Source organism: Fukomys damarensis, unplaced genomic scaffold, assembly GCF_012274545.1.
Source record: "Fukomys damarensis isolate Sample0158 unplaced genomic scaffold, DMR_v1.0_HiC HiC_scaffold_37, whole genome shotgun sequence".
NCBI lineage: Eukaryota > Metazoa > Chordata > Mammalia > Rodentia > Bathyergidae > Fukomys > Fukomys damarensis.
In genome coordinates this window covers 50,142,362-50,157,194 of record NW_022900949.1, presented here as the reverse complement: position 1 = coordinate 50,157,194, position 14,833 = coordinate 50,142,362, and the positions used below count along the sequence as shown (strand labels likewise).

At 37.7% G+C, this 14,833-nt stretch overlaps 1 protein-coding gene and 1 pseudogene across 8 annotated transcripts in view; both read right to left on the bottom strand.

Annotated features, from left to right (window-relative positions):
• Nucleotides 1–14,833, bottom strand: part of Nck1 (NCK adaptor protein 1) — an 87,251-nt gene that overhangs the window by 38,001 nt on the left and 34,417 nt on the right. The gene's annotated exons all lie outside the window — the stretch shown is intronic.
• Nucleotides 13,467–13,763, bottom strand: LOC109118103 (annotated as a pseudogene).

Genomic DNA, 14,833 nt, shown 5'->3' with positions numbered 1-14,833 from the left:
TTTCTTCTAACTGTACTATATTTGCAGAACTTGGATATTCCTGGGTCTTAACCCTAGTTTCAGGAACTCAATTTCTATCCTTTTGTTTATGTCCATATGCCTGACATGAGAACTGAAGGAGCCTTACCAACCAGTGTCCAAGTGATACCTTACTGGAGACCCCTGCAGTTAGGTTCCCGTTTTCTACCCAATATATGAGCCTCAGTAGGTGATCACTCATAGTTCAGTCCTCCACAATGGGGGCCAACTGCTGGAAACCCCTGCAATTAGGTTCATTTTCTACCCACTACATGAGCCTGAGTAGGCAATCACTCATAGTTCAAGCCTGCACAATAGAGGCCAATTGCTGGAGACCCCTGCAGTCAGGTTCCAATTTCCTGCCCAGTACATAATGCAGGCCTGAGGAAAAACTGAAAGTGAGAACTAAGAGAGACACAAAGCAGGGTGCCAGGACAACCAATGTCTATGCAACCAACAAAGGCACTGCCCAATCCAAGCCACTAATTTTTATTGGTAATCAACTGGGGTAAAAGCGAGCTACTTGAGAGGATGTATAGTCATGCAATTTCTGTGGAAATAAATGTAAGCAAAGCTGATGAGGGGTATAAGATTAAGAGCCTTGGAATGGCTGCTGCCATCCTGATAAATAACTTCCTTCTTCACTTAAAGTTTCCATTTCCTACCTCACACATCACCAGTCGTAAGTAAAACTGGCTCACGAACAAGGCTTGTCCATATAAGGAATGAATATGCAAGAATGACAGAGTGATTGCCCAGGCAAAGGGACCCCAAGCCTTGGCACCCCAATCCTCCCAGCCGACAACTCGTGTCCATTCGCCCAGACGTCTCTATTGTGTCCACCACTCATCAATAGGTAACCAGCCTTTATTTGCCGGTTTGTCGGTCTGGGTTTCAATTCCCACAGCGGAGACTCCGCCTGTGGCAATGACCTCTCCCCCTCCTCTAGGAGACTTGGCGTGTTCCCGGACAACTGTGGCCTCCAACTGAAAACTCCTGAGCTTAGGTCCCAAGTCTCCCCGGCCCTGTGGCCTGGTGTTCCATTCCTGAATGGTGACGACCCGCTCTAGCAGTGCTGTTTTTGCAACTCTCTTGTCCCTCACTCCACGTCTCAGTGAGCAGCGACAGAAATATCCTTTCCCCTCGCCATGGGATCGAAACAGTCCGTTTAGCTGACTCCCCCCTGTGCTGCCTACTCAAAAATCTCATGGTTCTCGGCCTCAGGCCAACTTAAACACCTTATTAGGCTTTCTACCCAAATTTGGCCCCAAAATTTGTTAGATAACCAAAATAAGTGGTCACCTAATGGCTCTTTCGATCCCTCACTTATACAGGATCTTTACAACGTCTGTGAGTGCATGGTAAAAATGGAGTGAGATTCTCTATATTCAGGGTTTTTCCTTCTTAAAAACTATGCCTTCCCTCTATTCTTCTTGTCAGCTTGCTACTAAAACCTTAAGATCTCCCTCTGCCCCTGAAAAATTTGACCCAGCAGATAAGCCTCCTATCACTTTGAGACCTCCATCATCCTGCCCTCCCTCTTCCCCTTCTCCACGTGCCTCTTCCTCTCCTCCCACCTTGTAAACCGCCATCACCATCTAGCGACTCTGACCCTACATCCAACTCCAGGCAGGAACTTTGTTATCATTCCCTCCTCTGGCTAATTGACAAATGTACCTTTCATCTTCAACTTAAAATAATGTTTGACAGTGTTTGGTTTCTAGATGTTTAACTGATGTGTTTAAAACATTTCTTTTAAATTACTAATTCTTAAAATTTAAATTATGGATTAACTTGACCTTCTCTCTACTTTCTGCTTACAGATTTCTGACAATAACTATAACACAAGATTATGTTACTGTTATAAAGCACTTTTTTATTCCTTCTCATCTGAATTACAGGAGATCTCTGTTAATTGACCTGCAAAAGTTTTGACTAGCCTTAATTAAAAGAGATGTTATAATTCAGTTGGCTAAGTACATTTGCGTGCACTCTAGATTCATAAATTGTCTTATATATTTGTCTATTTTTAAAAGTGTTTGTCCAATTATATTTTTTAATCAAAATGATATCAAAGATACAAACTGTTAATTTTTTTTTTTTTTTTTTTTTTTTTTTGTTATTGAACTCGGGTCCTTGTGCTTGTGAGGCAGGCCACCGAACCGCTGAGCTAAATCCCCGGCCCCAAACTGTTAATTTCTACAACCTGGTTTTACAAGTTAAATAAAAACATTGTCAAGATAATTAAATATAAACTTTTAGGTTTGGGTACACTCCTGTTGGTAAATAAAGCAGCTGCTCAGAAAAGTTTATGCTGGTCTTTGTTCACTAATGGGAGCCCAATAATTTTCATAGCCTTACAGGAAGATACGACTTGTTAAATATGTTGTTATAAAATGTTTACATTGGTTATCATCAAAGGGTTGAGTTCTAAATATTTTATCGTGGTATGTTTATAATGGTCATCTTCAAAATATTTTCTGTGAAAAAATAAGGAGTTATTAAAAAAGGATCCTTTTAGTACCAAGCTATATTACAGGACATAAGATTTCATATAACTGCAATAATTATTATTGCTACTTTTCTGGTGTACAAAATGTATTCATGCTGTCGGACCATGAAGGTCTTCCAACATACTGTTTATGGCAATAACCTTTGATCCAGGTATTCGCCTTTCTCTTCTGCTCCACTTATTCATGATTACAGGTACATTTGTAGGCCCATACACTTTCCTTAGATGGCATCCTATCAAAAGGTAATAAGTAAGTTTACTAGGTTGTTTTTGTTTTTATGTATTTTAGAGAAAAATAAATATATTTAACTATGGCTATTTTATACTAAGATACATATCTAAGTTTACTGCAAAGATGTCATGATTATCATGCTAAAATATTATTATTATGTGTAATTCCTGATTACAAGTTTTTTTCTGTTAGTATTCTACAGAAAATCAACCATGACTGATAAAAATAATAGCCCTCTAACTGTATTTTAGATCCCATGGTGCTTGCTATCTAGATAAAGTTATGATAGTTAAGCTCCTACTGTACTACTGATGTCACTGATCTTCTCTTCTGGGTGTTCAACCACCAAAAGGCAAAGACCAACACTGAAAAGTAACTGGACTAAGAAGACCGCCAATATTTCAGCCCAGGCCCTCCAAGGTCATCAAAGATCCAAGGTATGAAGGAACCTTTTCTACAACACCTTACATCTTTGGTAAATCACCCAACCTCCTCAACAGGGAGATTGCTGGACACCAGAGGACAAATGTAATGTGTGCTAAAGGAAGGCCATCAAGAAAAAATCTCCCACGCTTTCACTAAAAGCACCATGATCAAGCAAAGCTAGGACCCATCCTAATAGCTGACACTGATAAAGGAGCTGAGAGGCTCTCTGCATGATTCCAAAATAATGCCTAGAGAGACTTAATTGACCTTGATGGATAGCAAGAGGTTCATATTGATTAACACAGGTCTCATTTTAACTTGGTCTTAAACACCCAGCAGAAAAGAATAACTAAAAGAGGCAATCAATAAACAGGCACTAGTGATAAGACTTTTGAGACCCATTACTCCACCTCCCTATAAAGGGATAGATCTCCAAGTGGTAAACCAGATAACCCAGTCTCAAAACAAGGCTACAATACCTATTTAATACCACCGTCTACTACCTCCCTGTCAATATATCACACTGTTAGATGTTTATGTCTGTTTACCCCCACTCATTCACTCCAATTCCCATCCCCCTAGATTTTAACCTGATTGTCTCAAATACTGGCAATTTATCCACAGTTCTGGGACCCTTCGCTACAGGTCTCCCATTCCCTACATAAACCACTAACCTGACATACACAGGGCAAAACGACATCACTTGCCTCACTTATTCCCTCTTTATCTCAGAAGAGCACCCTGTCTGCCTATCCAATGGCCTACACTTCATATGCAGCCAGGAGGCACTCTAATGCCTCAACTAATCTAAAATTTTCTGTTGCATAGCATTTCTCAGCCACCCTTGACCATCTATATGAAACCCCAGATGTTTAAAAGGATCCTCCCACAGTCAAAGGTCAACAAGAGGGTGGCCCCTTCCTGGTCCCTTTCTTGATGAAAGCAGGGGTCCTCACTGGCATGGCAATGGGTATATCATGTATCTCTACCTCTACACATTTCTATCAGGCATTGTCAATAGAAATCTTAAAAGACATGGACAAAATAAGCCAATCCCTTAACACAGTCCAAGACCAGAAATTTAACCCCCGTCCTAGGGTACAGTACTCAACATCCTGCTTGCCTTTACTTCCTGGGCTTATTTCCTGACTTCTTTGTTTTTCAAATGTACATTCCAAACTGGACCATTTTCCTTTCCTTTCCTGATCTGGTTAACACAAAAACAGGATCTAAGTTCAAACTCAAAAATTAAATCACTTCAACGAATCTCCAAGGACAACATGGAATTTTCTGTTCTAGAGATCTCACAAATTACAACATTCTCTATTAATTCACAAGGAGCAGATTAAGTCAGAGAACACCTACTTCTTTAATTCTGAGGTCTGCATCCTCTCAGACTGTCAAAATATATAATCCAAACAAGGAATATTTATTCAGTGTCCATAATTCAGGTTACTGTCTTAGCATTTCCCTCACAGTAATCCTTTAAAGCACTATCCTCATTTTACAAAGTATGATTTAGAGGTTAAGAAGTTAAATGGTTTTTCAATCTTGGAAAATTGGTGGAAACTTGAAGTCAAATGTATGTATTTCATTTCCCCATGTACTCTGAATCACTATTCTGCCTCTAAAAGAATAGAAAAGTATATAGAAATTTACTAAATCTGTGATCTCAGACATTTTGGTTTCACCCTCTAACACTTAGAAATTACTGAGGATCCCAAAGAGCTTCTAACTATGTGGGTTCTATCAATATTTACCATTACTAGGAATTAAAACACTAAACCTAAGTATAGGAATTAAATTACAGATAATATTTAATCTAATGCATGTTAATGTTTTGAAAATAATTATGTTTTCTTAAAGACGATGAGTGAAAAGAATTGAAACTGGAGATTAGGGCACAGCCAGCCAGCTGGGCAAGTGGGTGTGACCTGTCAGTCCAGAGATCAGGAGACATGTGCCCAAGCCCTGCATCTGGAAACCCTCAGAAAATGCTATCTTTAATTCTTCTAGTAAGCGCTAAAGCAGATTTTTAACAGGTGGACATAGACCCAACATGGGAGATACAAAAGACCGCTGCTATTAAACTGGTAGCTACAGTTACCTCTTTCAGTGGCCACTCTGCAGGATGTAGTTCCTTTTCCCAGAACGTATTTTTCCCCTACCTTTAATATCTTTAATAAACATAAAACCTCTCTACCTTTTTTTTTTTTTCAGGTACTGGGAATCAAACTGAAGATCTTTCTCTTGCCAGGCAAGCATGGAGCCATTAAGCTAAATCCCCAGCCCTCACTACACTTTTTGCTTGTCTTGACAAATTTATTGTTCAGGAGAAAGAAAGCACCTCTAGAAGAAGACTCCAGAACCACACAGCCTGGTAATGAATGACATTCATTTTCTGCACATTGTTTAAATGTCTGGTTTAATTCAAACCAGGAAGATTTTTATACCTGTTCCTACATTTAATGTGCTGCAGTATGTTCTGGCTAAAGTATATGAAGAAAACTTGATCTTATACCGATAGGTAGTTTTAAAAAAAAGTATTTTAAAAATATTTTTGGATAACTGGGTTTTTTAAAACTTTACTTTACTTACTACTCCAAAAACATTAAGTTGGGGCATTCTGGTTCTGAGGCAAGACAGAAGTGGAGACAGGTAGAAAGGAGAAAAGGAAAATCAGAAGCTTGGAATTATATTTCTGGGGAAAACTGCAGCTTCAGGTTACAAAAGTTGCTTAAGCCTTTTTCTCTTCCAGGACCCCCCACCCCCAAAAAAATCCCTAAGATTCTAAGGACATAATAACCCTGTAAATTGGGCTTTTCACCTGTAAATTATATTTCTTGCCATAGATCTCTACCTCAACCCTCAAGGAAGAATATTGGTGAGCAGTATATCTCAACTTCATGTAAACAGTTTGCATTCTGACACAGCCCAGCAGATGGGTAGCATAACACAGTAGGGGTACACATCTTAGATCACCCATCTTGAAGATGTCTCCAAGCTCCATAGATATACCCGGCTCAAGATCATAAGGCACCTCTCTCAAGGGCCCAAACTCTATTTCCTTTAGTGTCTACTTTTAAAATTTGTCTATTCCTGCATCCCCACACACACAGAAAAGAAATATATAAGTCTCATATTTTCGCAATTTTGATTTCTTTTTTTTGTTTTTGTTTTATTTTTTTGGGACAGGGTCTCACTATGTAGTTGAGACTGACCTGGAACTCACTATTTAGCCCAGGCTGGTCTCAAACTCACAGCGATCCTCCTTCCTTAGCCACCATGCCTGGCTGTGCAATTTTGATTTCTAAACATAGCTCAAAACAAACTTTCACACAACCCAAGGTAACATAAACAAAGATATTTACTATGATATTGCTTGATGTAACTGAAATTAATTCAAATATCCTTCAATTGGGGGAGTAATAATTCTGATGCATGCATGTTTATGGTACACTTGATACGATTTTGAAAATGGTAAACTAATGCGATTATGATTTAATTATGACACATCTATATAGCACTCATTGGTCTGAAAACAAATACAACTTAAAATGAGAGGAACAAAATAAGTTTTAGAATTATAGTTTTCTAATATATTATTTTCTTTTTTAATACCCGAGAGTAAATAAAAACCAAGCAATGATACTAGTTTTCTTTCTATACACATGTATACTATATACATGTGTTTTAGAGATTTAAATGCATGGACCAGAAGAATATATACCAAAGTTATGACTGTGTCTACCTCTGTAATCACAGAACTGGGCAAGAGAATAAAGGCTGTAATCCTGTATTAGCTTAAATTTTTTTTGTACTGGGGATCAAACTCAGGTCCTTGCACTTTCGAGACAGGCAGCAGAACCACTGAACTAAATCCCCAGCCCATGTTAGCTTAAATTTTGAATTAAAAATAAAAACATTTTTTAATTCTCAAAAAAATTTAAGGAGTCAACCATCCTCACTGGAGGGAAGATAGCCTCTTTAATAAATGGTATTGGAAAAACTGGATTTCAACTTGCCAAAGATTAAAACTAGATCCCTATCTTTCACCATGTACTAAACTAAAATCCAGGTGGATTAAAGGACAAAATATTAAAACAGAAAACACTGAACTTGCTGGAAGGTAAATTAAGTAGAACTCTTGAAGACACTGGCATAGGAAAAGACTCAGTAGCACGGGAACTAGCAAAAATAATCAACAATTGGGATCTCATCTTTGATAAAAGCTTCTGCGCTGCAAGAGAAATCACCAACAGAGCTAAGAGACAACCTATAATGTGGGAAAACATTTTTATCAGCTGTTCCTCAAACAAAGGTCTACTATCTAGACTATATAAACAATTCAAAAAGATCAGACCCCTCCCAAATAAAGACCCAATTAAAAAACAGACATCTGAAATGAGCAATATTTCTCAGACAACTAAGTAAAAGCAGCAAATAACACACCACTGGTCATTCAAGAGATGCAGATGAAAACAACACTGAGATTCCACCTCACCCCACACAAAGAATGGCTGCTATCAAGAAATCAAACAATAACAAATGTTGGTGGGGCTGTGGAAGAAAGGAACCCTTCACTGTTGGTGAGAGTGCAGACTGGTGCAACCACTGTGGAAATCAATATGGAGACACCTCAAACAACTAGGATTAGAAGTCCCATTTGATCCAGCTATTCTTCTGCTGGGTATCTTCCCAAAAAAATTTAAAGAATCATACCACAGTGATATATGCTCATCCATGTTTATAGCAGCAATTTGTAACAGCTAAAACTTGGAAACAGCCCAACTGCCTATCACTGGAGACCGGATTAAGAAGATATGACTTTTTCATAAAATGGAGTAATACTCAACCATAAAGAATGAGAAACTAGAGACATATAGAGCTAACTGGATGCACATTGAGGCCATACTCAGTGAAATTAGTTAAGACACGTGTAAATATGGGAGTTTCTCTGGTATGAAAAACTAAAAATGTAAATAAGGATCAAAATGTATAATTGATATTGTGTAATAGGAAGAAAAGGTCTAAAAGAGTAGGGGAAGTGGGAGGGGTAGGGAAAAAAGGTAAGAAGGCAAAAGAAAAAATATGTGAAAAGGAAAAACATGGAAACAATATCTTTGTAAACTGGGAAGGGTGTGAAGGGAGGGCTTAGAAAAGGGGAAAAAATAAGAACCAAGATGTCATGTAAAGATGCAAGATCCCTGATGAATGTAACTGTATTATATACCTAAAATGTACCAATTATCTAAAAAGAGATAGCAAAAGTAAACAAAAAAATTTTTTAAATTTAAGATTATCTACACATATCCACTCCCTATGATGAATATAATCATTATACACTGCAAAGATGTAAAGTACTAATAAAAATTATAAAAAACTTGTCTAATCCATTTGTCTCTTACTGACATGTCCCAAAAATTCTATTCCCATGGTAGGAATCCATGAGCCTGCAATTTAATTCTACAGGTAGGGTAGGTTTAGGAACTTCCTAGGACACTCTCCACAGTGACAATGCTTGTTTAATTTTGGGGATGGCTAGTTCAAACCCAAGGCCTCACATATATTAGGCACAGGTAGCTTCCTAAATAACGATTTCCAGAGTGAAACCCAAAACTATCAATGAACCTCTCATATTGACTGTGTTAAGACTCATTGGCAGTGAGGCACAGAGACACACACCTCTAATCCCAGCACCTAGGAGACTGAAGTAGGAGAATTGCCATAAATCTGTGGCCAGCCTGGACTACATAGTGATAAAAAAAAAAAAAAAAAAAAAAAAAAAAAAATCACTGGCTTAAGTATTTTTATTTCCAGAGAAGATGGAAATAAACCCACTGTATCTAATTGTTTACAATTAAAATTTCCAGAAAAAAAATACAAAGAACAGCCACTAAGGACTCCAAAGAAAAGGTAAATTAATAGCAAGCAGGTTAGGGAGAGAAATCAATTAGAAAAAAACACCAAAATAGCAGCAATACACATCCTTATGATTCCCTCTACCACCACCATTACCATTACCACCACTACCACCACCACCACCACCCCACTTTATTTCCTGGCTTTGACCAGAAAATAGGCAGGCAGAATAAAGAATTGTATAGCAGGTGCAGTCAGAAGAAAAACAAACTTAATATGCTCCTTAAGAGGATATTTGCCCAAAAGATGGAGGAAAGGGCTCTTAAAAAGTCAGAAGGTACTGGTGTTAAATCTCTGGAGTTTTCCTTTCCTTTCCTTTTTCCCTTTCCCAGCCTTGTCTCAAGGCCAGCCTCGGGAAAGGATTTACACTGCTTTCACAATGATGGAAGGTGGCACATTATTAAGACCTCAAGAGAAAAACTTGCTCCTCTTGATAAATGAAGAACAAAATGAGACTGAGTGGTAGCAAAAGGTGAGGGAGGTACTCTTTTCTTTATTTTCTCTCTCCTATCACCACCTTACCTGAATGTAGGTGCAGCAAAGCCTAGAAATGGGCAACAACAGGGGAGACAAAAATTCTAAAAGAACCTAATCTTTCTAGCCAGAGGAACCAAGCAAGGGATCAAAAGGAGCCAGCAAACACTGAAAAAAGTCTCAGACCTCAACATTAGTCTGTATTATAAAAATTAAAGACTCCAAAGAGCATGACAGAATTCCGGGAGGCTAAGGGAAGGGAGGAAGATGACAAATTCAAGCCTAGCCTGGGTAATTCAGCAACTCAGTGAGACCTTGTCTCTAAATAAAAAATTAAAAGGGGGTTGGATATATAACTCAGTACAAAGGTCCTGGGTTCAATCCTTAGTACTGCAAAACAGAAACAAAAACACGACAGACAGAAAAATTGCTATTGTCTCACTTTCCCCACCTTACCCTATTACCAGAAAGAGATTTTAAAAACACACTAGCATAGTATCTAACAACTCAATTAGATATCTTAGGAAATCTAATCTTAGGAAGATGTGTCTAGCCCCCTCAAAGTTCCTTGCCTGAGAAAACTCAATACTGGCATTACATGCCTGTAATCCCAGCACTTGAAGAGGTTGAGGCAGGTGTTAGGCCTGCCCTAAATCAAAAGGGAAAATAAACAGGCTGCTTTTAACAAATACCAGCAGCTTCCCAGTAAGTGATGTAAATGGAGTAAAAGAATATGCTTACAACTCCCTGGTGTGAAAGCCCAGTAATCGTATACATATCTATCCAGACCATCCTTGGGCAGCTAAGTCATAAATGTCACCGGAGATTCCGCAGCCCCTTTAATACCAATATATGCCTAATTCCTTTCCCAGTTAAGTGCTAATATCTCTCTCCCCCGGTGTTAGCCCATCCACTCAGGGATGAAATCTCTCCCAGTGAACTGCCACTCTCTCTCTCTCCCTTCCCATGCTAGCCATTAGAATCCCCTTGACCTTAGTCCCTGTCCCTGTACACTGGAATAAACTTTTCTTTTTCTCACAATGGCGAGCCTTCTTTTATTGACAAGTGTATTCTGTATAACAGCAGGAGCATTACAGATTCAAGCTTAGCCTGGGCAACTCAGCAATTTAGAAAGACCTTGTCTCAAAATAAAAAATAAAAAAAAACTATGAAATGGGCTGGGGAACCAGGGATTAGTTCAGTGATGCTGCCACCTATCTTGCAAGTGCAAGGTCCTGAGTTCGATCTCCGGTACCAAAAAAAAAATAGAAAGAAAAAGAAAAATGAGGTGGATATGTAGCTCAGTGCACAAGCCCTGGGTTCAAGGCACAGTCCCACAAAAATAATAGTGAGTTTGTTCCCTCCAGGTAAACGCCAATTCACAAACCGTAGTCTGTGAATTTGTGATCTATTCACATTGACCAACCTTCCATCATATCATTCAATGCCTTTCTTATAGCAAGCTTTAAAAAAAAAGACCCTTTGTTTTGGCAAAGACAAGATCAGTTTACACTGAATTAATTTTAAGTTATTAAATAAAAGCTATTTTACTACTTTAATGTCTAGCTTTTAACTGTTTATCTTTGACATCTACATTGCAGTTATGAACTCACACAGGTACTGTTCTAGACTTCCTCAAGTTGAACATATATAATATACCTGAAGAAGCATTACAAAGGCACTAAGGACTGAACTGAAGAATAAACACTACCCAAGCCCGAGGTTATTCCTGAGTAGTACATATGCCAAGAGATGTAACAGCACAGCAAACATTTAGAAAATGAAAATGATTTTGAAATTCATTCTAAATTGAAAATACTATCAGTAAAACAATGAATTTGATACACCTAACCTGCTAAACATCATAGCTTAGCAAAATAGTTTACTATTGGTCATTCTGTGCCTGAGTAGTGGTTTGCTATTGCTGCTCAGCATTACAAGAGAGTACCAGTATGTATCACTAGCTAAGGGTAGGAAAATATCAAAAGTCAAAGTACTATTTCTATCTAATGCCTATCGCTTTTACACAATCTTAAGGTTGAAAGATTGAGGGCTGGGGATTTAGCTCAGTGGTGCTGCCGCCTGCCTTGCAAGCGTAAGGTCCTGAGTTCAATCCCCAGTATTAAAAAAAAAAGATTGCAAGTCAAACCATCATCAATTAGAAGCCATGTGAATTAAATCTCTAAAGCAATCACTAAAAATACAGAATTAAAGCCAGGTGTGCTGGTGCATGTCTGTAGTCCATTATTCAAAAGGCTAGCCAAGGCAAGTTGGAGATTGCATGAGCCCATGAGTTTCAGACTTGCTGGACAACACAGCAACCTATCTCAAAAAATTAATTTTTAATGTAAAAACTTAAAATAGAAAAAATATATATAGCCAAAACCCAGTAATTACAATGGATACTTTTTAAAAAGTCAGATGTGGTAGCGCATGGTTCTAATCCCAGCTATTTAGAAGGCAGAAGAACCCCAAGTTTGAGGCCAATATGGACTACTTAGCAAGATTCTTTGCCAAATAAATTTTTTAAAAGGACTGGATATGAACTCAATCCAAGAGATAACAAGAATAAAAGTCACAAGTAGCACACAGATAACAAATAATACCATAGACTAAATAGCAAACATATCAATAACTACTATTATGGTTTATAACTGGCTGTCATGCCCCTCCAAGAACCTTCTAGGCATGGCTTTTGGAATGTGACTGGGTTATGGGAATTTATAGATGATTTGTTAGGAAGTGGGGTCTGGTCAGAACCTCGGTTACCAGGGGCATGGTCTGGAAGGTTCTCTTTCCCAGGCTTCTTTCACACTCTCTCTCTCTCTCTCTCTCTCTCTCTCTTTCTCTCTCTCTCTCTCTCTCTGCTTGTCTGCCAAGCTGTGAGCAGTTTTCCTCTGCCATGCTGTCTTGTCTCACTGCCAGTCATTCTCTACTGAAACATGAGCCAAAACAAACCTCTCCTCCTTTAATTTATGGGTGTAGAGTACTGTGTCTCAGTGAAGAAAATTAAAACATTCGTCAAATTAGATTATTAAGAAGATTCAACAGGTATGGTGCTGCACATATATAATCCCAGCACTCACTAGGCTAAAGCAGGAGGATCACTTCAAGTTTGAGGCCAGCCTGGGCTACACAGTGAGTGCAAGACCAGCCTAAACTACACAGCAAGACCCTATCTCAATCAATCAATCAGACTCAACTGTTATTAAAAATCCATTTCAAATGTGATATAGATATACCGAAGGTCAAAGGATCATACAAACACTCATCAAAAGAAAGAAGTGGCTCAAGAGATCAAAGAAAGAAAAAACTGAAAAAGGAAGAAATGTCAGCATATCAGAGAAAAAGTCTGTGTCATGAAACAAAAATAAAAAAGGTATCTCCTTATCAACTATTCATAATACAGAAATGATAGAACTTAAGAAAAAATGAAACAAAAAATTTCAATGGTAGTTGATGACTATAATTCTATGGCTGACGTTAACATAGGTGACCAACATCTAACAGCTACCCTCTACTCAAAAGGCAAGGAAAATTATTATTACATTTATGCACATTGTCTACCAAACAGTATGGAACTTTTTATTCAAAAAGTCATTTACAATTTAGATTAGGTCTAACAGACCAAAAAAATGGAAAAAAAAAAAAAAAACTGGATAGCAAACGCCAAAAAGGAAGGACATCCATCACTGTTGCCTTCACTACTATATATATATTTTTAAATAAAAACAATCCTACAACATTTATTGCCAGAGCAGTAATAACATAAGGGTAATGAAAATATGAAAAAATGTTTCACAAATAATCCCAGGGCAAACCACTTAAAACAGCTACATGTTTCACACGTTATCATAATTGCCACCTCACTTCACTGCTGTCTTAATTCACTGATCATTTCTAGTTGGAGACACTTTGTAGCAGAGCAATATTATTTCCTTTTAGCATGATCCGACCCAGTTGTTTTCTTGACTTTGTTTTAGAATGAATTTCTTCTGCATCATCTAATACAAGATTCACATATTCATCAAAGCCAGTAATACAGCCCTCTATCCGCATATTCACTTACTCATAGAGCCACACCTGAATCCGGGATCTATTGCGCAAGTATCTGAAGATGAGATTGATGGGCTGCACCATCACCTTCTGCACTTTCTGGCCCTGGCCTCAGTACGCCATGGCAAAATCTCACAAAGGATCACTATTATATTTCATGGGTAGACATTTTACTGAAATTATGCCACCCACAGTAAAAAAGGACAGTGTAAAGTGTGTTGTTCAAAGAAAGACAATAATGCAAAAAGAATTTAAAAAGAGAGTAGTTACTACTGTCAAGATTGTAACACTGGTTGTATACTGAATGTTCTAAGATACATAGAAAAATTACTGAACGAATTTGAATTTTTATATTTCCTGCATATTTACTTTATAAAAATTAACAAAAAATATGCGATTTTTGATCATCCTGTATTTAAATAATTGAACTGGTAAGTGTTAACATATTACTATCAGTTTAGCTCTATATACCTTCACAAACTGAAAACAATCCATATGCTCTTTATTGAGTAAATGGGTAAATCAGCTAGTTGATCCACATAATGGAGTACTACTCAGCAACGAAAAAGAATGAAATCCTGACTCACACAAGGGTGAATCACAAATGCATCATGTTAACTGCAAGAACCAGTAATTCAAAGGCTACATACGACTTTCTGGAGGAGGCAAACCTACGTGAAAAGCAGACAAATTAATGACTGTCACAGGCCAAAGCTTGACTACAAAGCATAATAGATTTCTTTTTCCATGAGAGAAATGATGGAACTGTTCTGTATTTATATTGTGGTAGTGAATGCAACTTGTAACAATTGAGTTTTGTGGATCTTCCAAATGTTAAAATCTTATACAGTATTAAATTTCTTTCTACTTCCAGGATCTCCAGAGTGAAAAATTCAACTAATATCCTAGTATTGAAAAAAGTTGGCTTTGTAGACCCCTAACAGATCCACTTCAGGAACATTTAAGAGAGCTACCAATCTTAACATACGAATAATACTAAACAAACCACCTAAAAAAGTTTTCTCAATCTACTTTACAAATTAGGTATAGCTGTACATCAAATACACTAAATTTGTCAAATCATTCAATCCACATATTATATATGAACTGAGGAAGGGTACTGTTTGCTATATATATAATAAATAATAGGACCCTTTTGGCAAGACCATTGTTATTTTCTGAGGAAAAAGGCA